Below are 6,366 nucleotides of genomic sequence, written 5' to 3'. Positions count from 1 at the left end.
GAGAGTTGTGCCAGCGCCTACTTTCATGACTGCTTCCCCATCTTTCAGCCCCTAACTCTCACCCATGTACCTGCTTTACAAGAGTCAGAGTGTCTTACTTTCAAAAGGAAAACAGTCCATGCAAATAACACTCTTCCAGCCTATTTGCTGCATCAAAAGAAAGTATGTCCTCCAATCTTCACTCCCATTGAGCCTTGGAGCTAATTTTGCCAGAAATATCACCCATTCCTTTTTCGTTCACAATCATGCAAGGGAATCATTATACACATAGCATACATGTTTTTCAGTCTAAAGATATGAGCAGTTTGATAGTAGGGAGTGGCTACTGTACATGCTTGGCTGCCTTTATTACATGACACTCAGCCACTGAGTCTGTTGAGATGGTGTATTGAAAGCCCTTTCTAAATTGAACTTTTTATTTGAATTGCATTTGCAGGGGGCTTTTAAATCTGTGTAGTACTTGTGGATTGGCAGAATAAATACATTGCAAATAGTGACTTTTGAGAAAATTGTAAGCAGGTTAATATAGAAACTAAATGAAGGCAAACCCCATGGCTGGCTGTGAAATGGAATTAGAGTGCAGACAGAGATATCAAAATTGCATTCTTCTGCTGCTGTCTTTGGCTGATAACAGAGAAAGGATCCTGAAAGAGATCTGCTGGAGACAGGATTGGAGGGAGTGTGGGGAAAACAAGCTGGCTTTGCTACAGTCAGAGATGGAGACCGGGATGCAACAGCCAGAGGTGGAGATGGAAACCAACCAGCAGAGTCCACGATGCCCAGGTGGGGGGGTGGGGAGGGTGGGGAGGTCCCCAGAGGACTCAGCAAAGACCATAGATGGGATGGTTCACTTTCCCAGTAAAGAAATCCCAGATCATATACATTTGCCTATAAATATTCATGAGAAATAGTGAAGAAAATATTGGCAAAGGTAGTATTTGAGGATAACAATGCAAAATGGGGAACCCAGATATGCAATTGCAGAAAAGGAATGTAAGCTAGTCACATGGAGCATTTCTAACAAGTCAGAGTCACGTGGAAGCTGAGGGACTAGCTCAATAATTCCCTTTTTAGGATAAAATTTATAGAGTGATTTTATTTGAAGCAGAAACACAATGATATTAAATATAGCTCTCTGTTTTACAACAAACTAGGGCTTAGCACCAAATCTCTCCTCCTGTGTGAATGATTTATCTAACTGGATGAATTAAATCGTTGTTCTCCTCAGTTTAAAAACATAGAGTGGATGGGTTTTCAAAAGGTTCAGAGAAGCCATATTGAGTTCAAATGCCTAAACCTATTAACCCCCACTTTTCCCCCACTCTTAGGTGATGATGCTACACTGTACTGCAGGTGCTTTCCAGAGACTTTTAAAGAAAAATCTCTTTAAGTCCCTCTATTAATTCATTTTTAATAGCTACATGAAGTCAGGTCATTGAGGGTGGTTAAAGGAGGGCAAGTAAGGAACTCGTTTTTCTTTCTTTTAATTGGCATATAACATTGTGTAACTTAAAGGTATACAATGTAGTTGATTGGAGACGCTTAAATCTTGCAAAATGATTACTACCTTAGCTCTGGCTATTGCCTTTGTCACATCACAATTACCATTTTGTTTTGGTGGTGAGAACATTTAAGATCTTCTCTCTCAGCAACTTTCAAGTGTATAATATGGTATTATTAACTATAGTCAATTATCTATTATAATCAATATTATAAAATATATGATAGTATTAATTATAATCAATTCATATTTCTTAAATAAAGAAATCTTGGCCAACTTGAGCATCTGGGAAGCTATAAATTGAGAGCAATAAAGACTGATCAACCTTACCTGGAGAAAACTCCTACAGATCTTGAAATACTTTAGTGTAGGAGATAAAGATTGCAGCTGACTAATCAGCTCACAAGCCCAAATATAGCCAGTGAACCTGAGACTTCTCCAGCTCTTCCTTGTTGGAAACAATGCTCAGCTCTTAGTTCCTTGAGAGAAATCAATATTTACGAGCCACCAGACCTGGTCTGTCAAGTCCACTTTTAGTTGTGGTGATGGGTGGACATCCAGATAACATGAATTATCTTTACAAGTGAATATATAAATACATGTGTGAGATTTAAGGGCTTTGCTTGCCATTGGATTTAGAAAGGGATTAAAAGGAAATCATTAGATCAATTTCTTAATATTCACATTCAATTCAAGACTAAGTTTTGGGTTCTTGGCTGTAAATGTGATCAACAGGACTTCGCTTTATTTTATGTTGTTTGGCAACTTTAGAAACCAAAAAAAAAAAAAAAAAATCCAGTTAACCTTTTTAGGTGCCCATTTTTATCTTAGAAAATACCCCTGGTGCTCGCTTTGGCGGCACATATACTAAAATTGGAAGGATACAGAGAAGATTAGCATGGCCCCTGTGCAAGAATGACATGCAAATTTGTGAAGCATTCCATATTTTGGGGAGAAAAAAAAAACCCTGTATTATTTTCCATGATTGAGGATTATGAGTATACGTTTTTTGCTTAAAAGTATTACTGTATGAAAAGTATCTCATGCACCCAGATATTCATTTAGTAAGATGTTAAGTGGTCTTGGTTGTAAGGTTTGCTTCAAGTACACTTTGAAAGGTTGAATAAATAAAGGAGAATAAACAGTGTACCCACAGTCATTCAATTTGGAACATTTAGGTGGGAGATTTTCAACCTGAGAGTCTTTTAATGTAAGTTGTCCTGATCATGCATTCGGTTTGTCTTGAGTAAATTCTTGCTGCTAATAAAGTGCCTCATTTGTGGTAACCAGAGGCAGTTTGAAAGGTGGGGGTTTTCTTATCCTTATCCTGAGACTGGATCCAAGTGGCAAGTCCTTGAGCTTTATACACAGGAGGGAATTTATGGGGTTTCCTCTAAAAAAGATGCTCACCTACAAGTTTCCCTGAGTGAGAAAGTGACCTGGACCCTAATTTAGCAGGAAGTAATCATCTTTACTACTGACTCTGAATAGTTGTGTGGAACACAAATTGCTGTAATGCATTATTTTTACCAAAATAAAAGAGGAAACAGCTTTTGTGAAAACCTGGTCGTGCCTATGGCAGTTATCTCAAATTTTAACTTCATACTTTAAAGGGAAAAAAGTGAGGGGGCGGCTCTTAAGAGCTGTTACTTTAGATGCATTCAAATGGATACAAAGGCTTAGATAAAAGACAAGCAGAAGCCCTTGTAGCCCAAAGACCCATCTTGGACGGCTCCTGACCTCCTTACACCTACATTTTTCATTTGACCTTTCCCGCAACAGTATAGTTTCATTACATCTTTCTAAAAGAAAATGTGTCAATTAGAAGTTATGCATTCCAAGTTTACACAGTTTGTTTACATGCTTAGCATGATGTTTTAGTTCTCTTTGTTTCCTGCATTCCCTATGCTTTTTGTCCTCTAACACCTATCAGGCCAGCATCTTTAGGGTTGTAGTCTGCTGAGACTGATTTACCACTGGAACAAAATCACAATTTACGGAGTAGGGTGGAATGAGTCTGGACGAGACACCAGCTTGGAAAGGCAAATTCCAACCAGAAGGTGGCACTATTGCAAAAGCAATGCTGAGTGAAAAAACCTAAATGAATTGCTTTTGATGAAGAGCATTTTCCAGGATTTACACACACATACACACACACACACACTCTCACACCCACACTCACACACCCACACACCCTCTCACACTCACACACACACTCACACACTCACACCCACACACCTACTCACACACCCACACACTCACACACACTCAAACACACACACAGAAATTGAATGAAAGTTTATATGAATAAAAGAATTTACTCCTGTTAAGAATAATTATAATGGAATTATAATCGTGAAACTGAACACGTATTTTAAGCTTGTGATCACAGCGGCATGCTTTCCTACAGTGTGTAGATTTGCAGTTTACCTTCTTCTATAGCCAGTTTTCAGTTGTAGACATTATAACCATTTAATTACTTAGAAACGATTTAAATGTTCCGAAATTGGGAATGTTTCAAAAAATTTTCGTATATCCATTGAACTATATACACATCATGTTTATAAATGTTTTTAAACTCTGAAAATGAGAACAATATAATGCTGAATGAAAAGTTTGTATACGGAATTCTAATCCACAGAAAAAGTCTAATTTGGGCTACTGGTCTCTGTTTCAGAGCAGAGGAATTACAATGCTTTTAATTATAATCAAAGGTGCAATGAGGTATCACCTCAAGCCTGTCAGGATGGCTACTATATAAAAAAAAAAAACGGTAAATGTTGGCAAGGACATGGGGAAATTGGAACCCTTGTACACTCTGGATGGGAATGTTTAATGATGCAGCTGCTATGGAAAAGAGTATGAAGGACACTCAAAAATTAAAAATAGAACTACCATATGCTCCAGCAATCCCACTTCTGGGTATATATTGGAAGAATCAAAATCAGGATCTTGGAGACATATCTGCACCCCCATGATTACTGCAGCATTATTCATAATAACCAGGATATGGAAACCACCCAAAGTTCCATCAACAGATGAATGGATAAAGAAAAGGTAGTATATACATACAGTAGAATATTATTCAGTCTTTTAAAAAAAAAGAAGGGAATTGTCATTTTCAACAACAGGGATGGAACTGGAAGGCATGCTAGATGAAGTATGCCAGTCAGAAGGACAAATAGTGCCTGAGTTCCCTTATAAGAGGCATCTAAAATCGTCAAAGGTATAGAAGTAGACAATAGAATGGTGGTTCCCAGGATGGGGGAGGGGAGGATGTGAGGCGTTGTTGTTCAAGGGGTATAAAGTTACAGTCACACAGGTAAGTTCCAGAGATCTGCTGTACAATAGCAGATACACTTAACAATAAGGTATTGAGTACTTATGTTTGTTAAGAGAGTGGCCCTCATATTGAGTATTCTTACACATACACACACACACAAAGTGATTTTTATAATCTGTCCTCCATTTGTCATTCTTTTGTCAAGGGAACAAAGAATAGTTCTGTGAGATTGGAGATGTATTTAGTTAAAAAAAATCATTAAGTTCTACAAACATATGGACACCAAGTGGGGAAAGCGGGGAGGGTTGGGGGGGGAATTGGGAGACTGGGATACCAAATTGTACACTCTAAATATACGCATTTATTGTAAAAAATAAAAAATAAAACAAACAAAAAAAAACTTTATTCACCAAAAAAAATCATTAAGTTTTAGAAACAGTAAAAATGTATCTGTTCATGTACTGTTTCGCCAATGATGGAGTAAATCAATCTATTTACCTCAAGGAAACAGGCTTATAAGGTCTCTTTACTACATGCCTAAGTTGATTTTTAAAAACCATTTCTTACAAACTAAACAATCCTTTAAAAAAAATCAATTTGCTTGCTGTATGGAAGTCTTAACTTTAGGTAGCTGGGATACCACATGATATGACCCCCTGGTGCATCCCAGCCACGATATAATAATAGCAATTATTAACTGTCACTGTGGAAGGTACTTTTTCTCATTTAACCCTGATAAAACCCTTGGGTTCGTAGTTTAGGACACCGAGGCCTTGTTAATGATCAGGCAGTTAACGAGTGGCAGACCCAGTCCCCAGAGACAAGATCCCTTAACTTTTTTTTTAAAGAACTTTTATTGAGATATAATTGACATGCAATAAGCGACATATGTTTAAAGTGTACAATTTGATTTTTTTTATTAGTAGTGTATATATGGCAATCCCAATCTCCCGATTCATCCCACCCCACCCCACCCCCACCGTCCCCCCTTGGTGTCCATATGCTTGTTCTCTGCATCTGTGTCTCTATTTCTGCCTTGCAAACTGGTTAAGAGCCCTTAACTTCTAAGTGCTTCTAGTCACATAGTCTCCTCCTCTCTCCATCAATTCAGGTTACTCAGAATCCTCATTAAGATTGGCCTTTAGCTGGAATCCGAAGCCTCACGTGTTTCTCGGGCACTCCTAGTTCGGGCAGGTGGTGGGGACTTGGGAAATTCCGTGCAGGTGCTGCAGATAACGACAGTCACGGTGGGTGGGCGGAGCCAGGCCCATCCCGCCAAGAGGACCACAACCCTGAGATGCTTCCTGCAGTGAAATCAGAGAGGGCAGGACCTACCCAAGGACAGTTCTTGCATTGCACAATTTAATTCATGTCTGTCCACGTAAGCATGATTTACTGTTACAGAAGTCAATGGAAGTATGTGTTTAATAACTAATGGACATCAGGAATTAGGGTGGAACAAAATAAGTACCATTTTCTAGATACCTGGTTCTCGGTAAAGCTCTTTTGATTAAGTAGGACACAATTCCAAAGCACATCAAGGAAGTGTTTCATATAAGGATATGGAGGGATCGCAAGGCAA

At 38.5% G+C, this 6,366-nt stretch overlaps 1 non-coding gene across 1 annotated transcript; it reads left to right on the top strand.

Annotated features, from left to right (window-relative positions):
* The first annotated feature begins 2,344 nt into the window (after window positions 1–2,344).
* LOC130836035 (U6 spliceosomal RNA) lies at window positions 2,345–2,451 on the top strand. Its single transcript, XR_009049099.1, has one exon. It is a non-coding gene; the product is annotated as a U6 spliceosomal RNA (small nuclear RNA).
* The last annotated feature ends 3,915 nt before the right edge of the window (window positions 2,452–6,366 follow it).

The sequence above is a fragment of the Hippopotamus amphibius genome, chromosome 14 (assembly GCF_030028045.1).
Source record: "Hippopotamus amphibius kiboko isolate mHipAmp2 chromosome 14, mHipAmp2.hap2, whole genome shotgun sequence".
NCBI lineage: Eukaryota > Metazoa > Chordata > Mammalia > Artiodactyla > Hippopotamidae > Hippopotamus > Hippopotamus amphibius.
The sequence above is the reverse complement of the archived record's forward strand: the minus strand, read 5'-3'. Positions and strand labels throughout refer to the sequence as shown.